We start from the raw sequence: 20,545 nt of genomic DNA, 5'->3' as shown, positions 1-20,545 counted from the left end.
AGCAACATGGACTAGAATGGCTCTAGTTTTGACAGGGTAAAAAGGTGTTTTTTACACTACCATTGAGAAATTTGAACCAAAGTATGTTATAGACTTTTCATTAAGACCCTAAAGAATCATATCAACTTGTGGAAAATGGGCATCCGATGACCCCTTTAGCAGCTCATGGTCACTATTCACTTCCATTGTATTGAAAAGCACATCTCTGCATTCTCATAAACTTCTCTTAGATGTTTCAGGAAATAAATAAAGGCATATAGAAATGCAGTGATATGCGAGTGAGTAATTATTTTTTCCTATTTCATTTTCTACTATTTTCAACTGTGCAATTTCACTATTGGGAGCAATGTATTGGGAGCAATGTGTACGTCTCACCTCAGAACAACAACAACATCATTAATGGCATATGAAAGAGTTCAGAACTGGCTGCCCCACAATATTTTTTCTATTTTGTTGCCCATGGTAACCACATTACTTCATTATTAGACAATATATGGTGGAAATGTGAATTCTTATGGCACAGTGCAGCAGAGGAGGGAAGAATCCTGTTGGCTTGGATTTACTTTTTATAAATTATCCTCAAAACCAATTTTAAACAATGAATGTCAGTGTGAAACCTGGAGCCAAGTTTATTAATACATAAATTTTGAAAAATGAAGCTTGCTTTTTTGGTTTAAACGTATGATTGTACAGATGGTAATTATAGCTGATGGTAATTATATTTGTAATTTATTTCTGAGAAGCTACCCAAGAAACAGCTAATTGGCCTTCATCTAACAGCATGTCAAATGTCAAAAGAACAATGTACAAAAACAGCTTTTTACATTAAATAAATATTTGGCATATAATCGTGTTTTCAAAATAGACACTTTTGCATAGATTAATGAATAAACCTTTTATAAAAAATAATTTTATTATTAAATACATTGAATTTATACAAATTCCAAACTACAGAATCAGCTGATCTGCCATATTTTTATTAAATAATGGTAAAGAAGGAGAAGCCCTTTATAATAACAGTTTGAGGGAATTTGTTTCTAAACAATCGAAATGTCCCGGCCTCTGTTTCTGACCACAGATGGCATGGTCCGTATGCCTGGCTTTAACTGTGTAATATGTTACATGCATCGATGAAGGAACAGAAGTTGAGATAATTGTACCAAAATGATACACATGCCTCCTTCAAAATGCTGAGTATTTTGGCCATCTGCTGCGTTCACAGTGTTACCTGTGACCTCTCAGCCGGCAGGCCGTCTTGAATCACACCGGGGAAGCACTCAGCTGCTGAGCCAAGGAGCAGAGCTGATCATGAATTTATACAACACTGTGTCTAGGGTCAATTAACAAGCCAATTAATGTGAGCTGTGTGGGAAGGCGAGTAGTTTCAAATGCACAAATAATTACCCTAATGTATGACATCTCCATGTCATATCATGCTGATCTGTTTATTTAAAGGACAGTTGAGAAAAACAACCTCAAATATATCAATGCACAGAGAAAAAAAAAACTGTCTGTTGCATATTCAATGGCTTCTGTGGTGCATTTCAGTTCAGGAGTCTGCTCATTATAGCCTTGAAAATGTTCACCTCAGATCTAAAGCTTTTGAAGTGGGGATTTGGGTCAAGAAGTCAAATGGGGTGGTCATTATGAGATTTGAGCAAATAGAAATTTCCACTTAATGTGGCATTGATAAAGGCAGTGATATCAAAGGCGATGACATATTTCTGAAGGGCATGACTTTAACCAAACGCAGACGACCTTTCATTTGGATGGTCTAGTCATTTGAGATTTGTGAGTTGCCAGGAAAATAATCCACACCATCTGCTTTTTGTAGTGCTTTTAACATATTGATGTATGTTACACAGAGGCTAATATTTAAGTACTAGGAAATGGGTACCCAGCCAGCACTAGCCAAACTGCAGAATGGTCTCATTTATCATACTTTTCATACATTATGGAAATTTGATGTTTGGTTGTAATGTAACTGACCTCTGAATATCAAATCGGTTATATTTATCTGATTATCAATTAACTAAAAGTTTTTTTTTTTTTTTTTTAAGTAAAAATAGGTTTGGTCCAATAAGTAGAATTGCGAAATGTGACATTGCTGTTATTTGTGAAATTTGGTGTCCACAGCCAAATAAAATGAATCTCATGTGAAGCATTAGTAAGGATCTGATTCATTCAAACTGCTGATTCCTTCATGAAGTAAATGGACAGGCCTTTATGAAAAGGCCATTGAATCATTGCTTTAATTGATTAGTTCAAAATGTCAGAGCAAAATTGTGTTACAAATTACATTATTTTTCCATAACTAATTATTAAGATTAATACATTAAATCAACAGCCCTAATATTTATATTTATATATTAGCTACAGTTATAAAGTATTTCCTTCAACACTGCTATTCCAGTGAGTAATATCCACTCATTGTTTGTTAGATCTAATCTAGTCACCCATTAAATTGAGTCTTTGGCCTGAAAGACATAGAAAAGTGAGCCTCACAAACAATAGCAGGCTGCTCTCATGGTGTTGTCTAGAAAAATGTCAGTGTTGCATTTCAAAAGGGCAGCCATTAATTGTCGGCAAGGACTTCCGTAACCACAAGCTGTATTAATGCATTTGTATCGCAGACGCAGTCTTGTCTTGCCAAGCTGATGGACTCTTAGGGCTTCAACAAAAAGAGCAGCTCCACTTTCCACCACGGGAGACTAATCACCATGATTGACCACCCTTGAAGCGTTGTCCTTCGATTGCCACCACTGTTTTGGTCAATCTGTCATCCCTCAGCAGCAGTCACTTGTGAAGCAGTATGTATGAGCATTGGCCACCTCAAGTCTATCGGCGTCTCTGGTGCGTTGCAGAGCGCTGCAAAGGAATCAATCAGCTGTTTCAGTTGTCAGGGGAAATCTGATTCTGTCTGATCAATACCTGACTCTTTCCGATTCTACGCCGACAACTAAAGCGAGCCACAACGTGACATGAGATTCCAGCATATTTTTTTTGCCAGCATTGTGATATTCCCCATTGGGATCTAAATACAGATTTTACTGAATATGGCCAACAAATTCATTCCAATGGGAACTATACAGTATTTACAATACAGTTTTACTAGTATTTCACATTCAGCATTGATTTTTTTTTTTTGGGTGCTTGCACTGTTTTATGTAACTTATGCTGAGTCCATCTGTTTTTTTTGTTTTTTGTTTTTTTCTGTATTAAAGCCAACATTTGTAATTTCCCACTTCCTTCATTAATGTTTGGTTAGCTAGTCCTTCCAACAAAATAATGCCATTGGTTGAGTTAATGATGCTGGTTTGAAAAAAAAAAAAAGAATCCAAAACATTTCACTTCAGCTTTAATCTTCTTCCCAGTTCCCATGTTTTTTTTTTTACTTCAGGTAAAGCACTTTATCTTAATGCTTCAGTGGTCATATTGTGGGTTTGGAGTTTTTTTTTAAATTATTATTATTCACAGCTATACAGCAAGAAACAACCAATTTACCTAAAACTACTGCCCCTGTATTTCCAATAAGAGTGTAATCTCAAATTTAAGGAAGCAGAGTGGGTTGCTATGTTGAGTCATCCAAAGGCATATTATATCCAACAGTTGACAATCTCATCTGCACAGCACCTTTCAAAATGCAAACCTTCTCCACATGGCGCTGGCGTGCAGAATAGAGATTTAAAGTCAGTGTTCCTGTCTAAGCTGCTGTTGTTCTACGTAAATTGGCAAAATATAACTTGAATTTGTGGTGTGCATATTAAGATAACATCTCACATTTCCCTCAGAGAGAAAATGCTGTAGTGAAAATGATTATTTGCTCAGAAAACATGGAGAATTATCATGCTAAAAGATGCTGTTCATCTATTCGGCATTGTAGGCGAATATAAATACAGTTTGTATGTTCTGATTTAAATATGAAGGCAATTCATTTGAATTTATTTTATTGCATTGTTTATAGTTCTCACAGATTCCACGGATAGGCTTCAAGGCTGTTCAAGGGGAAGCATGGGAATTAATGGCAAGTTGATCCAGCAGGTACATACAATATAAGTATTGTATTCTTCAAATAATGTGCTGTATGTTCCTTTTTTCTTCCCATTTCTCCTTTTAGCTCAATATAGCCTCAGTCCCTGGAATCATAAATTATTGATTGTGTTATCACGACCATAGAGATCATATCTTTCTCGGCTCTTCAAAAAGTTTATCAGTGTATCTCTAGTACTGAAGGATGGAAGTGAATAACAGGATTACTTCTGCTCAATAATGTAAAGATTTCTATGTTGAGCATTCACGCAGTATCTCTCCAGTGCTTTGCCATTGTAGAGGGTTGTCTACATCATTTTAAATAAATCAAATTGGACACAATTAGCAGACTTTTCACAAACACTACAGTAAGTGCTTGTGCTTTGATTTGTTGTGCATAAAATAGGTTTATCGCCTTTTCTCCCTCACTGTGAATTTAGTGTTTAGGGCATTTCATCATTGAAGATTGTTGTGTTAATGTGCAACAGTGAGGAGGAATATTGTTAATTTGTGCTTTTTGGTTAAGCACTTTATTAAATTATCTTATTGGAGCACACTTAAGTGTTCGATTAAGAGGCCTTGCTAATGAAATGTTATGCACTAAATATTATATATTGCTTTCTGTACCCTATAACATTTCTGCTTAAAGACGTAGTTTACCTAAAAATGAAAAGTCATTCCGAACTTGCTACATATTCTTTCATAGGAGATTCTAAAGACTATTTTCCATGAAGACAAAAGCACCATAAAAATAGAAAAATGCACCATAACATTTTCATACAAGTTGTCCATACTGTATGATGTTAGCTTTGTGTGTGAAACAGATTGAAATTTTGCCTTCTTTTAACCATCAGTGAGTTGAAGTCAAGAGCTCGATCAGCCAAATTTGTGAACAAATCATTCAGATTTTTTTTTTTTTTTAACTGAATCAACCACTTAACTAAAAAGATTCAAATGAACAATTAATTCACAAATTGGACAGTGCTGCTTCTTTCTGCAGTCGGATCATTGCGACATGAGAATCAGATCAGTTCAATTAATGAACAAATCATTCAGAGTGGATTTTTGAATCTGATTAACTGATTCACTGAAAATATTTGAATCAAAAATATGATCAGTATAAACTCTCGATTCTGCCCGTTTCTCACTCAAAGCTAATAAATAGCTTCAGAAAGCAAGGCACTATCGTGCACATTTTATGGAACACTTTTTTAGTATTTTTTTTTTTTTTTTTTGTCATTTTAAAGCTTGATAGTCCTAGTGCTTATTTATTTTCTTTATATTGAAAAGAACAGCCAGGATATTTTTTACACATTCCCCTTTGGTGCTCCACAAAAGAATGAAAATTTGAGGTTGAGTAAATAATGACAGAATTTTCTCTTTTGGATGAACAGTTTCTTTAAGCCTATTTTTATTTATTTTTTTATTTTTTTACTGAATTTTTGGCCCTGAGGCAGACAGATAAGAAGGATAAGACGCTTAACAGTCTCAATGTTCATTTCAAAGTGAATGCAATAGATTGCATCTGTCTGAGAATCTCTGAATCAGACTCCCTGAACTAATGCAGCTCTTTTTCATATGATCTTGTTGAATTTCTCCTCATATTATGAGGGATGCTTGTTTACTATGTGACACACAGCTGGATGCTATCCTAGTTTACTATCATGGTTGTAGTGGTACTGTGTTCAATTGTTCTTTTGGCTCAGTTTCCACTCAAATCCCCTTGGGAGTAACTGTCCCTTTAGTTGAATCCTCTGCCTGTTTCCGAAGCAGTGAAACAGCTCTCCAATAAGCACACAGGTGTTGGTAATTATCCAGTCACTCGTCTAAATAAGTGAGCACCTGCTGCCGACCACTTAAGGGCCTCTCCTCCACCTGGAATACAATTCCCACAATCCCCCTGGGCATGCTCATTCATGACAGCAAACAGCGTAGAAGAGCCTGCTGCTAGGAACAGAGATGAAAATAGACTCAAAGAACTCAAAGCTTGAACTACATGCAAAGACCATCTCTATCGAGGCTTGGATCTGAGCAGTGAAAAGCATGGCAAAGGATTTGTAATTGGGGATATGTGATACAGTATACTTTTACATGAACATTAAATATATATATATATATATAAAATATAAGAGTAGAGTTCTATGATGAAGCAGCCAGTTCTGATGTGCATTCGACATTGATTTAAACCAAAAATGTATTTGAAAATCAGACAACGATTCAAAAGTACAGTGTAGTGAATGATGTGATTGAAATATAAACTATTGATTTACAATTGTTGATTATAATTATAGAAATAAGACATATTAAGTTAATTGCAACTATACAGATATAAATAGAGATATAAATAGTTTGCAGTGCTTCATGTGACTGAGTTGTCGCTTCAGAACACTTTGGTGCACTTTGTTTCCCAAGATTCTCTGCAGAATCAAGGGTAGTGTAGTTCTTCAATAGGAATTATGTTGATAAACACAATTTTCAACTAATTATTTGAAATAACTCTGACTGAGGGTATTAACAGACTCGTATGCCTTTGTTTAACAACCCCTGGAGCTCACAGTGGGCTTGTCTTTAGGGGTTTATTATGAAGTTATAATTAAAAATATATTCCCTATGGAGAGAATAAGTACATTTTTTTAAAATTCAGAGCCAGTTATTTAGTCTGTTTATGATAGTAAGTCCAAACAAAGTCAAAAACATATTTGGAACATAAAATTCATCAAATAGAGGAACTGTTGAATCATTTTCTTTTTATGATATTTCGAGGATTTTTAAATCAATAAAAGGTAGATTTTTAAATTCTCAAAATTGTTAACTTCAACTGCAGTACAGCTTTGAGCTGAGCATAAGAGCTGATTATATTCTCTTTTAAATACCCCTTTCAGATCTATCTCCTATATTATCATTATATTGCTGATGAAGGTCACAAAGACCTGTCTTTCAACACTACCCAAAGCTATGACCCATAGCTTTGATACTGCGCTAGTTTGACACACTTGTCAACTGTTCCTAGAATACTTGCCACGTCCAATGAGACTCAAGGATGTGCAGGGGGGAAGACATTTTGAAGAACACACCCTTGGCGTTGCCCATGCAACCTATGAGTATCTATGACACCTGCTCACATTTAGCCTTGTCAAGTACAATCATATCATTAAAAGTATACTAGGCAGTACATTCCCCCTTTCTCTTTATCTCTTCCACAGAAACTCTGATTGTACCATGCTGTACTCACACTTTTGCTTTGCTCCAAAAAATCATAATCATATCATAGGAGCGCTTCTGGCCTGAAGTCTGTTACAAAAGATAGGCAACTTAATGTTGCTTCTTAAAGATACAATTCATCCAATTCATTTCAACATTATTTGGACCCCACTGTTCTTTTTTTGTGTAGGGGTAAGTAAATAATGACAGAATTTTCATTTTGGGGCTATCTGTCCTTTGAAGATACCTTGGTTTAGTCAAATTGTAGGCAGAAATTTCAAGTATCCTTATTTGAGAAAATATTCACAATATTCAAGCTCATTGTAATAAATAAATAAATATTCACGATAATAAATATGATTTATTTATTTAACATTTTTTTGTGTGAACTGCCCCTTTAAGATACCTTGTTTTAGCCAAATTCTAATGCAGCATTGCACATATCCTTCATTGAGAACACATTTGTAACAAGATGCTAAAATTCTAAATGATGACACTTTTTTTTTTTTTTTGGTGAACTACCCCTTTAAGATACCTTCTTTTAGCCAAATGTATCCTTCACTGAGAATGTATTTGTAGTTGCATTATTTATATATTATTATAGTAGTTAATACTTTTTTGAATTTCCTTTTTTTTTTTTTTACGTATTTACATTTTAATTTTATTTTAAAAATTTTAAGTTGTAACAATTTTGTGCTTTCGTCTTTATTAGCATTTGTTTTTAATATTTCTATTTACCTTTTATTTTATATTTAGATATTTTTGTACTTAAGCCTATTTTAATTCATTGCCGTTGTACCATTTCATATTTAAGTTTTATATGTTTTTTTCCCCCAGCCTTTTTAAATGACAAAATGTGACAATAGGAAAACTACTTCTACCTTTCAAACCTCACCTACGTCCTTGCCAAATGTGAGAGGAGAGATGTGTTATTTCTTGAGTGTCATGTTTTTGTAAGGCCTAGATCAACCTTTACCACTATGGGCATCGATATGAATCAGATGTACTTCAAAGCTTGGAATAGGTTTCCTTTGTTGTCCGTCTGAGCTTCTCATAAAGTGTAAATAAGGTCAACCGAGAGACAGAGGAGTGAGAAAAGGGATTCATCTGATGTGGTAGACACCATGTGTTCTTCTGTGTGAATGTGTGAGAGAGGAGAGAGAGACAGACTCAATCAATGATATGCCTATTGACTGAAAGCTCCAGATCTGTCTTTCCTCACCTTCCCCTGCTATTCCCTCTCCCCTTTTGGCAACATACGTTACCAGTATCGAGTGAAGAGTACCAGTGTTGCATCACTGGTCAATTTTAACAGCGTCCTTGTCCGCTAAGATTGGCATGTCCAGAAATATACCAAACAAGAGTGAGCAAGAGCTAATATGAAGACTTGAGAGCCTTGTTGTCTTGCTTTCAGTTTTTATCCTTCCATTGCTTTTAGTCAATCTCATCCTCTTCAGATTTAATTGTGCTTTTTGCTAGTAATTAGAACTGTACAGGCAGGAAGTCCATTTGCCAACCCAAACGTTTAATTGACTAGTGGTTTCCCTCAATAATTTTCAATAATGCTTTTAGATTTATGATCCGTGGAGAACATTTGTTCCACAACATAAATTACACATATAGTCAAAAACAAATTAAACTTTGTCATTAGTTAGTTAGTGGTTTGCTTCAGACTCGCAGAGTCAGTAAACTGAGAGCCATTAATGAGTTCACAAATGACTTCCTCACAGACTCATCTATTTTTTTTTTTAGGTATGTTCAAATGGGAAATAATGGCGAACCGTTACTTTGATATACAAAAGTATTACTGTAAGACTGATTCGCCTATAAGAGAAACTTTCATTGGGTAACATGTTGAACCATAATCTAGACATTTTTATCTCACGTTTGCTTTTGTTAACATTATCAATTGGGCTTAGGGTAGGGTTTAGTGTAGGATAGTGTATCATTAATATTTTAGCATTATTCTTTTATTTCATTTCAGAATTGCTGCAATATGTACAACAATCAACATAATAAAACGTTGCCAGATTCATGCTCACCTGTTTCAGATAAAACTGAATGCTCTTTTAGCACCACTCACTGGACATTTCACTTTGAAAGTGTCGCCGGATGTGCAAAAAGCAACGTAAAATCATTTTGCCGAGTTTGTCACCACAGGCATGTTTTTCACACTGATAATTATATACCACAAATGCATCTGTGACAGCATTAAATTGGCCGGATTGCAAGTCGAACAAATCTATATATAGCTTTTATATCCACACTTGTTTTGAATTCACATGCTGTTCAAAAACACCAATTTTGCACTGTTTAATGTTCCCATTCATTATTCTACAATTTGTTTGTTGCGTGATTCAGGCGGTGAGCATGTTAATCTTTTCATTTATACTCAAAAGACAACATAGTCTGCTGCAATTTAACTCATTCTCCTTTCACTCTCAATTGCTCTCATTCCGCCTCATATAATCTCCTCTGCTTGGAGTCTCCTCCCTCACGGTGTGGGGCCTTCTTGAAGACTGAGGCTTTGCACATCAAATTCATTAGGTCTGATTGGTTCGTTAGAAGCCAAGCCAGCTCTCTAATGACCAGTTTAATGAATATTCAAACGCTCTTTCTGGCTCTCCGTCCAGTTCTGGCTGTTACACCCTCGTTGCTGAGAATGAAAGGACAAAGCCAAGTTGTTTAACAGCTTGCGAGGCTTGGCCAGCATGTCTGATGTCACGCAGATGAATCTACATAAACTGTGGTCGCTCATGCTTGTGAACTGCCTCAATAAACTCTGCGGTATGAGTTTTGTCTTACGTGTTATCATCTCTTAACCTTTAAAAGAATAGTTCACCCAAAAAAATCATAATTTTCTCACCCATGTCATTCCAAACCAGGACTTATTTTGTTCTTCATCCATTCTTGGAATTTCCAAACTACGTGTCCTGTGGTCTCAGGGATGCTGGAGAATATCCCAACATCTCAAGCTGGAAAGAGGAACCTGCTTTCTTCTATAAAACACAAAAATAAAAAAAACTGAATAATGTGTTGGTTGCTCTTTTAACATACTGCACTGTAAAATCTTAACAAACGTGCTAACTCAATTCATTTTGTTGACTTTACTTAAAGTGCTATTGTTTGTTTACCTTACTGATGTAGATCTATTAAATCTTACTATTTGTGCTAAAAGTCCTAGTTACTCAAATGTCCCTAGTTAAGGTTACATGATTTGAGTGCTGTGCAAGCCATGTGACCACTGATGTCATCAGGGTTTGGATTGAGCATTTTCTGATCAACGGCCATCTTGTTTTGTGGAAGACCTCGGCTGATAAACGAAGTATTTATACATATAAGTTTGAGTTTAATGTTAAGGAACTTTATTATATGATATTAAAGTCAAAGTTAATGGATTAATGCACGTGTTTTGTCGAATATAAAGTGTCAATATACATTTTGTTATGTCGTCTATGTCGCGCCTGGTAAATATATCCGCGCAGTGTTCAGTGTTTGAATTACTGACACGTTTTGAGTGATGAAGCACGGATGAATGGAGATTAAAGAACGGGACGTGCTTGATTGATACTTTAAAAGTGCGCGGAAAGAAAACTGAGCTCGACACTCGCGCGACGGATCTCTGTGCGCGCCCGCTGATGCCTGTCAGCATTGAAGTTCAGAAATGTGTTCTGTTTCGCGGCATTTGAATGAAATGAAATAAACACACAGATATGTAAAATACCAATCTTTCTTAATATTCACATAAACACAGTCGGTTATGTCTAAAATGAATGTGAACAGTTGGGAGAAAAACAGATGTGGATCAGTATTAGATTCTTTCTTCTTAAAGTGACAGCAGCCTAAATAAACCTGCTGTGGTGTGTTATTAATGTTAATCAAACAAAAGATAACTGTCCTTTACTAAATAAATTACTGTTGTAGCTTCAAAAGACTTTATGGAGTATTCTTTAATGGAACATACACACACACACACACACATATATATATATATGTGTGTGTGTATATATATATATATATATATATATATATATATGTGTGTGTGTGTGTGTGTATCATTTTAATGTTTTATTTATTTATCTATGCTTTTGTTTTCCTTCAATCCAGTTAATAATTGCTATCCTTGTCTTTTTAGGAAAGAGATTTTTGTGACAACTTTGCACAACAGTTTGGAGATGTTATCACATCACAAAAGTAAGTACTTACAGTCTTTTAGATATATTCATGGTCAGTTAGGTTTTATCTGCTGTTGTTCATGAATTAACTGAGTTGTTTTACCTGCATCATCATATTACAGAGACCCATGGCTGCTGGATTAATATGCATTTGAGGAGATATGAAAGGTGATTCCAAAGCAATACGTACATATATGAGGTTAGTTTCTTTAATATAATACAAAGTGCATGAGTGAAAATTATGCTAAAGATATTGATCATTAATGTGTTTTTTGTTGTTCTACAACTAATCACAGTTTTTTCTCTCTAAATCTCTTAATCCTGGCAGGAAAAACAGACAACTTGGAGAAGGTATGTGATGACTTTGCTTGGCAGAAAAGGATGTTTTAAAGGGATACTCTTTCCAAAAATCTAAATTATCTGATCATTTATTCATTCTTATATACTGTCCCAGATGTATTTGACTTTTTTCTTCAGATAAACACTATCTAAAGATTTTTTGAAAAATAATCCATCTATGTGAGACCATATAATGCTAGAGGAAGGGACCGTTAAAGTTAATTCTTCAAAAACGAGAGAGATGTTGGGAAGATGTCTTTAGTAGATATTTATTCCTCCACTGTGCTCATATGAATTACTGTCACAATTGCTGTGTGTGTGTTTTTTTTTAAAGCATCAAATATGGACTCACAGAGATTGATTATTTTTCTAAAAATCATTGTATTTATCAGAAGAAAGTAATATACATGGAGGTTAGCATGAGGGTGATAAATTAAAATTTTTAGAAAGACTAGCTCATTAAATTAAATGGATTGTCAGCAAATTAAGAACAATAAATAAGACGTTCTTTACAGATACAGAATAACATGGAATCTCGTTTTATATACTCTTCCCTCTTTTCAGGAAACTGAGGTTACTCTTCAACACACTGCAGTTCTCCATGGCATTCCTGTCCTGCTTGGGCACAACACGGAGAGGAAAGGTCTTGCATGTTTATTTTCATGTTTTCTCTTGATTCAGCTATTGTGTTTACTTGATGACACAAGCTGACATTGCAATATATGTCAAAGGAGTTAGACAGTATGAGCAAATGTTTGTGTTACTATGTAAGTTAAAGTATATTGAGTGTGCGTTCTTTTGTTTTAATGTGCTCAGGGAATATTCTTCTTCTCAAATGCTCTTTTGTTGGTTTTGATTGCTTCTATTGTCCTCATTTGTAAGTCACTTTGGATAAAAGCGTCTGCTAAATGTAAATGTACTCTTAACATTTAATTTGGGATTTTTTTCTGATTCAAGCATTGTTAATGAACAGCTGTTACAAATTACCATGTTGATTTACATCTGTTTTCTGCATTTTGAAAAATAAATGTTTTGAAGTGTGAATGGAGAGCTGTGTGTTTTTTTTTTTTTTTAACTAGGTATAGCTAGGTATATAGGTATCATAAAAAGTAGTCCATATTACTTCTGCACTATATTCCGAATCATGCAAAAGCTTTGTGCGAGGAACAGACAAAAATGCAAGTTGTAACAGCTTTGGTCTGTTTCTTACACAGATGATTTTGGAAAAGAGCACACCCTTTAGGGACAATGTTGTGCAAATCATATGGATTACTTTTATACTACTTTTAAGGTGTTTATTTTCATTTTTGGAGTTTTATAGCTCCTCATTCACTTTCATCGTATAGAAAATCATAAATGTTTGAGATGACATCAGGGTGAGTAAATGGGTGATTTTTTTCTTATCTAACAACCATGGCTTTTTGTTGTTTCTTGCCTTGTGTTAACCAGCGTAGAGGGACAGTAACTGTGTCTTAGCTGTACTGAGAGTTTGGAAGGATTTAAACACGCTGAACAATAGCCAAGTCTCCTTGGTAACAATGGTCGAAAACTGGAATAATAGCAAACAAATAAAAAGGCAGCAAGGAACCGTGGGTGCACAAGAATGTAGAACGTGATCTGCTGGGACCAATTTTACTAGTAACAATAGGAACCTAAAGCATATAAACAATGACTCTTCCAAGGCTCTAAGGCCTCTGAGCAGCAGCCCAGAGAAATTTCAGTGATGTGCAGAGAGTGCATGTGTGCAGTACTATCGTTTAAAAGTCGTAGTATGATTTTTTTAACATGTTTTTGAATTACGTCTGTTATGCTCACCAAGGCTGTAGTTTAATAAAATAAAAGAGTAATATAGTGAAATATTATTACATTTTAAAACAACTGTTTTCTATTTAATATATTTAAAATTGTAATGTATTCCTGTGATGACAAAGCTTAATTTTCAGCAGCCATTACTCCAATGTTTAGTGTCACATGATCCTTCAGAAATCATTTTAATGTGCTGATTAGGTGTTCAAAAAGCATCTCTTATTATCAGTGTTGAAAACAGTTGTGCCGCTTAATATTTTTATGGGAGGCGTGATATTTTTTTTTTTCAGTATTCTTTGGTTATTAGTTCAAAATAACAGAATTTATTTGAAATGGATATTTTATGTAGTCAGCTGTCACTTTTGATCATATTAATGCATTGTTGTTCAGTTAAAGTATTCAATTCTTAGAGAAAAGTGTATTGACCCCCAAAAAATGAATGGTATTGTGCAATATGTTTTAAGTTTTATATATATATAAGAAGGTGTTTCATTTCCTTCAAATAGTATATTTATATGCATGATTTTAGTTGAAGTATGTCTATTTGGACAGCAAATGGAGACTGTACCTTGGCTGTGAAAAAAACACACTTTAGCTCAATTATAACTGTGCATGTAAACATGCTGATTGTGATACACAGGGTGTTGTGCATCATTCAGGTTAAAACGCTTCCCTGATACATGCAAAGTGCGAGGTGTGTGTGAAAAAGCAAATGGAAATGTTAAAATTATGAAATCCTAGCAGAACGCTGCACCATAGGTTAATGTGGTAATATCGCTTAACCCCAGTAAACTGTTACATTTAATGTTTGGGCTGTGCTTCACACTCTGTTAAAGAATACTTGGCATTAACTCTGTCTGCTGTACTGCAGTCCATTGACTTTGATGAATCTTTTTAATATCGGTTTTAATACCCATTCTTGTAGAATCAAAGCATAGGCACTGAATAAACACATGGTGAAAGTCACTGTGTAATTATGATTGATTCCATATGACATTTGAATCCTTTTGCAGAAACACTGTTTAGTCACATCAATAGGTCAATGGCTAGTTGAAGAAAGACACGGTTGGTCCAAATGAAAAGCTTCTTAGAGACCAAAACATCCCTAAACCGGTTTGCAAAGCCTCCATAATTCCTCTCTGTGCAATGAAACAGTGACTCTGACTGTTAGACACACAATAGGATGTGGATCTTGTATGGCCCAGTTCCACCATTAGCAAAGGGACTTCAGTCATTCATCAAAAGTTTCCCGTCTCTGCAGACGACACTGACAAGGAATAAACGGTTCAAGGCTCACCGAAATGCGTTTTCTGCGAGAAATTCAGAAGCGTCGTATTACTTGACATTCATCAAAGATTAATACAACAGTGGTGGCTTTGTTTGCGATATCAGGGACTGCATTCGTGCGCTCATTTAACTTTGCGATGTGCTTTTGTTTACTGTGGGGCTGTGACGACCTCGTCTACCGAGTTGCGCATACTGTCGTATTCTCAGATGCCGATATGCCTCTAAATTTCCTTTCTCATGCAGGGTCAGTCAAGGTCTCGGGAGCAGTGAGACTTGTCGTATCAGCCAAGCTTTATAAATAAAGAAAAAATGGGCCCGGAGGATAAAAGATAAAACAAACTCTTTGATGAAAAATGATTTCTCGTCTGGTGGCTGTAATGTGAAATACTGAACACTCCGTTTGTTTTATTTAAAAGCGGGGCCCAGATGCAGAAGCGGCTGAATCAGAATGTACCTTCTGATCAGAGAGCAATTTCCTTGAATGCTGGCCCTCATTTCTGAAGTGAAACTTTTCTCACCCACAAGCTCGATGTGTGTTGTGAGAGCTACTGTAGACTCTGCTGGAGATAGACTTTCCTTCCTCTCCAGATATAATTATTCCATCACTTTGACAAGCCCAAAGGGTCTGGGGTATATTTAGGTTTCTTTCTGATTGCTGAGGCACTGGTTTTCTCACCAGCACATGGGTAATTAAGGGGCAATTTTCTTTAATTGACATATTCAAATTAATTATGGATTGGGAACATATAATAACTTCTGGCTGGCGATGCAAAGTGGACAGCATCAACTTTTTTTTTTTTTTCTTTATTACAGAGTCATTTTGAGTTGTAATATGCAAGAAGATATGCAAAAATGCTGTTTAACTACAATCATTTATGCAATATTAAATTACTTTTAATACATATATTGAAAAAATAATAATTAATCAATTAAACATAATAGTAAAAAAAAAAAACAATTAAATTTTCTATATTTAATAAACATAATAAAATTGTATATGCAAATCAATCAATCAATCAATCTGTCTATCTGCCTGTCTATCTATCTATCTATACTATATATTGAGAACAGGACTGTTCTCAATATACAGATTACTAATCAAACACACAGGATCTCCACTCACTTACATTATTAGAAAGTAGGAAAAGCTTGTCTGATAATATTATGCATGGCAACAGTTGCCAAAGGGAAGGTTTGGTAAGCAGTATTTTAAGTCAGGGCTCAGGGAGGGTCAATTTCTATTTTATTCTGTCAAAGTCGGACAATTCTTTCCTCTTCTCCTGTCTGTCACGTCTGGCTTTTGATGCCGTTGTCTCTCCTAACAGCGGCGGATCTATGGCTTTTGCCACAGGAGGGTGAGGAAGAATTGATGGGTGTGATGTTAAAGCCCTGACACTTTTAGGCATTCAACAAGACATTAGTCAGGCAGTGAACTCACCCCAGACTGCCATCATTACTTCTTCTTAGAGCCCTTTTCTATGGAGCGGACGGGGAGCCGATCTAGAAACAGTGCTCTGCCTCAGCAGATCTTACAGTGCCACACATCATTGTCAACTACTGCTACCAGCCTACAAATCTGTGAGTTTCTAAACATGGAATACCCAAGCATTTAGTGTTGGGCATGATGAATGACACCCTCTTTTGTCCTCATGCTCTTTCCTTTTATCTCACGTCTTCTCTTTCTGTTCATTGTTTTCTGATAGTGAACATTAGGACAACACACTAGAAGAATGTCATTTCATTTATGGTGAATCAATAACTTAATTCATATTCCTTGCATGCAGGCTTTATGATTCAATCTAAAATATTGTGCTTGCAGTTCAAGCCATTACACACAGAGTCTTGATGGACAACTTAATGGTAAAGTTAAAATCTGCTTCTTGAGTGACCACATGCTTACTAATGACCAGTAATGAAACCATAATTCTCTTTACTTTCTTTCTTTCTTTTTCTTTCCTTCTTTTAATTTTTATACACATTCATTTTTAAACATGCATACAAATATTTTAGAAGTTGTAAAAACGATCGGAATATGCTTTACAAGAACATTTCCATCTTTTTACTTAAAAATGTCATGTTTACTTAAACGTGTTACTTATTTGTGAAATGTACTAGCAACCTTTGAGTAAAAATTGTTTCAACACTATTGAAGTACAAATGTCTTAAATCATCTTAAACTCTTTCAGTACTCTTATAATTAAATTAGTCAAACAAATGAACAAACAAATAAATAAATATTCCGAATTTTACTATGAAATTAGCTTTGAACTATATTATGAAATAATGCTATGAAATTTTATACTATGAAATTTCCATTATCCAAACCTCATGTCTTCTTTAATGTTGCACATGTACATAGAAATAAAATCTACTAATAAAAAATAATTAATTAATTAATTAAATAGTAAGCAACAATGAAAAAAAAAAAACTAATGTAAAATAATTTATAGGAAAGCACTGCATTCATACATTTTACTTGAAATCAATAAGATATGTCACATCTATTTGACATTTATAAATAAATACAGAAAGAAATAAAGAAACAACAACAACAACAAAAAAGTGACCATGGGCTGCAAATTACAGTAGGTCTCATTCTGAGTCACATTTGTGATTTTATTTAAATACTGGGATAACTGCAAAAAATGACTGTGAATGTACTTTGTACTTTGAAAGGTTGCCATGTTCAGTCTTCATCTACTGCTAATGAATCTGAATGGCAGGTGTGACAGAGCTGATGCTCTCCATCATGCACGTGTCCCCCAGATATGATGGATAAGAGCCTGAAGCTCAACAGTGCTTCAGACGGGTGCGCTCATTGCTCTCACCCAGCAGTAAATCCAAAGAGCTGGGTGGGGGGCCACAGGGAGTGACGACATACAATAAATAACAAGCTGAGAAACTCTCTAACACCTGGAAGGCGAGCTATGCTCGTGACTTAATGAAGTGTGCAAATGAGGTCACTTTTCTAGTCATAAGAATAACCCATCTTCAGCCTCAGGGCTGGATTGATGCATTGCATCTCCTCAAATGACCATGAGCCTTTTTAAGCAGATGTTTCTGTATCTCATTGCTCAGTGCCCTTGGAACTTGTTTTGCTCTGGTGTGATGCTTTGAGAGCAAGCAATAAAGTAAGGGTGATACTTTGAAGACTGGCATTGACTGATCTTCTACTTTTATTTCTTATCTGTGTCTTTTGATAACCATGCAAAAGGAAAAACTTGGGTAAGTATGCATTTTATGAGTTATGACTGAACTTATGTCTTGTGAACTTTTGATATTAAATCAATTAAAATGATCAGTTTCAGTGTTGGCATATTTGCTACATTTTGCCTTTTTAGTGTATTGGCATCCCCATTAGTCCCTATCTTATTTATTTATTTATGTAGTCAAAGTCACCATATTCCTTATACACCATATATGCTTTAAACAGGAAGTTGTTGGTACTTTTTAGACTTTTAGACTTCTGTGTAAACACCCTCTGCTATGATTGGCTCACCTCTTTGCATGTAAAATAGAAACAATGCTTATGGTTTGTAGGTTTTTTTATTTATTTATTTTTTTGTCAGGTCCAGTATAGTTGGTGCAGCCCTATTCTTCACTAACAGCCTCTTTTGCAGGTTCACAAAACAATATATGCTGAAATGTGCTGCACAAACTGTTAAAGGCTGGACTGAAATTATCAGTGTACTTGTTAAAAATAAACATCCACTCTCAGCCAGAAACAACACAGCGTTTGGCCAACTTCTAGTTAACTGGAATAATAACATCTTATTTTGGGTGTTTTGTAATTATAGAATCTGTTGTACTTCTTTGCACCAAACTAGCCCAAGCTGCTGGACACTGAATAGGTGTCATTGTCATATGTTATGTATTCATCTGTCTGAAAACAGAAATCCAATTATTTTGGATTGAGTCTTCCAGCTTCATTTCAACAGATGTTTTTTTTTTTTTGGACTGGAGAGAATGTTTTCAATTTTGAAACTTGCATATGTTTATATAGTACATCAAGCTATTTTATTTCAACCAGAATTTGTTATTTTTAAAAGGCCCTTTTACTTTTAAAGATTCAGATATATCCTACAACCTGAAGATAAAGGTTTGTCAAGCAAAGTTTGTAAGTTTGATCCAAGAGAGTTGCTCTGAGTCTCAATTGTCCTTGATCTAGTGCTCTAGGGAGAGCAATTAGTATACGCTAAGTGACTTTGGATTAAACTTTTTGGCTAAATGACATGTAACTAATCATATAGTGCTTCTAATATTGCCAAGGCTAATATATACCACTCTTATTTGCTGATCAAACGTACTGGTATCTAAAGACTGGCAAACAACACGCATTAAAACTGTTTATGAGTTCTAATTGAATGCCTTCAGAGTTCAGAGATATCATTCCCCAAATGTCCATTCGCATTGAGCCAATCTGATATTTAAGGGACTTTAACTGGATTTTAATTTTCTGTGTTGGAGGAAGGAGGGAGAAGAAGGTTAGTCTCTTGTACTCAAAGCAGAGGAGAAATGTGGATTTGATGAGGTGCAGTCATGATTCATTCTCTGGTGGATTTTCCACCATCTCCTGATCCTGTCATTGAGAGACTGCGATGAGTAAAGGTTATATGCTTATGCCTATGACTATATGATTTATTGCCCTTTCCTTTGTTCAGAGGGGTGTGGATCTGCAGGACTAATGAGGATGGAATTCCACTATCTAATTAGTGCTTGAGAGCATGTAGTGGCTAAAAAATCGGATGAATGACTTTGTTGAATATTTCCTTAACTCGACATTTCAGCTATTCATAATGCTCAGGCTCTCTTCTTTATTTAAAAAGAGCATCTAAGGTAACTTAGAACACCATAGAAAAAAAAAAAGTATCAGCATATATTAAATCAATAAATATTAAACAAATAAATATATCTATAATTTATATCTAAAACTTATAGAGCTAAACATATTGATAAATAAGCATTGCAACAGTGTCGGTCTATCTGTCTATCTATCTATTCAAATGTGCTGCATCAGAGACTTCAGCACCTTGGACAGTTTTATGGTTGTGTATGGACAAATATGGTAATTTTTGACATTATGTGCTAAATATTGGTCTTAGGTTCCAAATTGTTGAGAATGACTTGAGATTTTTTGAGAATGTTGAGAATGAGAATGGTTGTTAATGACTAAAAAGTGGTGAAAAACGAGTAAATGAAATCCCTTGAAACTTCTTTGTTTTCCATTATATGTGTCTAGTTGTCCAAAGTGTGTGTGAGAGAGACGGTGTGTGTTGTTTTTCAGGCACGTGAGGGGGTTGGTGGACAGAGGGAATGCCGGGTGTCTGCATACTTCTGAGGATGCAATTTGACTGGGTGTTTAGCCTGTAGATGGCAGGAGTGTCCTTCTACAGCGCAATCAGCCAGTCTTAGATCTCACATTCACCGACAAACTTCTTACAAAGATGCCTTTCGTAGGAAATAATTATAATATTTATACTAAACTGGTAGGCCAAGTAAGATTATTGGCCTCAAGATTCTCAAGTAAATAGTTATTTACACGAGGACTCTAAAAGTCAATCAAATTAAATTGTTAGCCTAATACCTCTGCAGCATGTTGGACTGAATTAGAATCATTTTTAAATAATGAGTGTGTTTCCATCATATTAAGTCTACTGTTACGTGTTTATATGTGCGTGGCCAATGGATTGTTTGTGCCTTTATGAAAA

The 20,545-nt window shown here is 35.1% G+C and overlaps 2 long non-coding RNA genes across 2 annotated transcripts; one reads left to right on the top strand and one right to left on the bottom strand.

Annotated features, from left to right (window-relative positions):
* Positions 1-1,227: 1,227 nt before the first annotated feature.
* LOC131526029 (uncharacterized) lies at positions 1,228-10,493 on the bottom strand. Its single transcript, XR_009267359.1, has 3 exons — positions 10,365-10,493; positions 10,097-10,229; positions 1,228-2,868 (listed from the first exon to the last, which is right to left on the bottom strand). It is a non-coding gene; the product is annotated as an uncharacterized LOC131526029 (long non-coding RNA).
* LOC131526028 (uncharacterized) lies at positions 10,482-12,697 on the top strand. Its single transcript, XR_009267358.1, has 5 exons — positions 10,482-10,555; positions 11,366-11,424; positions 11,528-11,604; positions 11,734-11,756; positions 12,309-12,697. It is a non-coding gene; the product is annotated as an uncharacterized LOC131526028 (long non-coding RNA).
* Positions 12,698-20,545: the final 7,848 nt, after the last annotated feature.

Source organism: Onychostoma macrolepis, chromosome 19, assembly GCF_012432095.1.
Source record: "Onychostoma macrolepis isolate SWU-2019 chromosome 19, ASM1243209v1, whole genome shotgun sequence".
Taxonomy (NCBI): Eukaryota; Metazoa; Chordata; class Actinopteri; order Cypriniformes; family Cyprinidae; genus Onychostoma; species Onychostoma macrolepis.
Note: the sequence above shows the minus strand (reverse complement) of the source record. Positions and strands in the feature narration are given on the sequence as shown.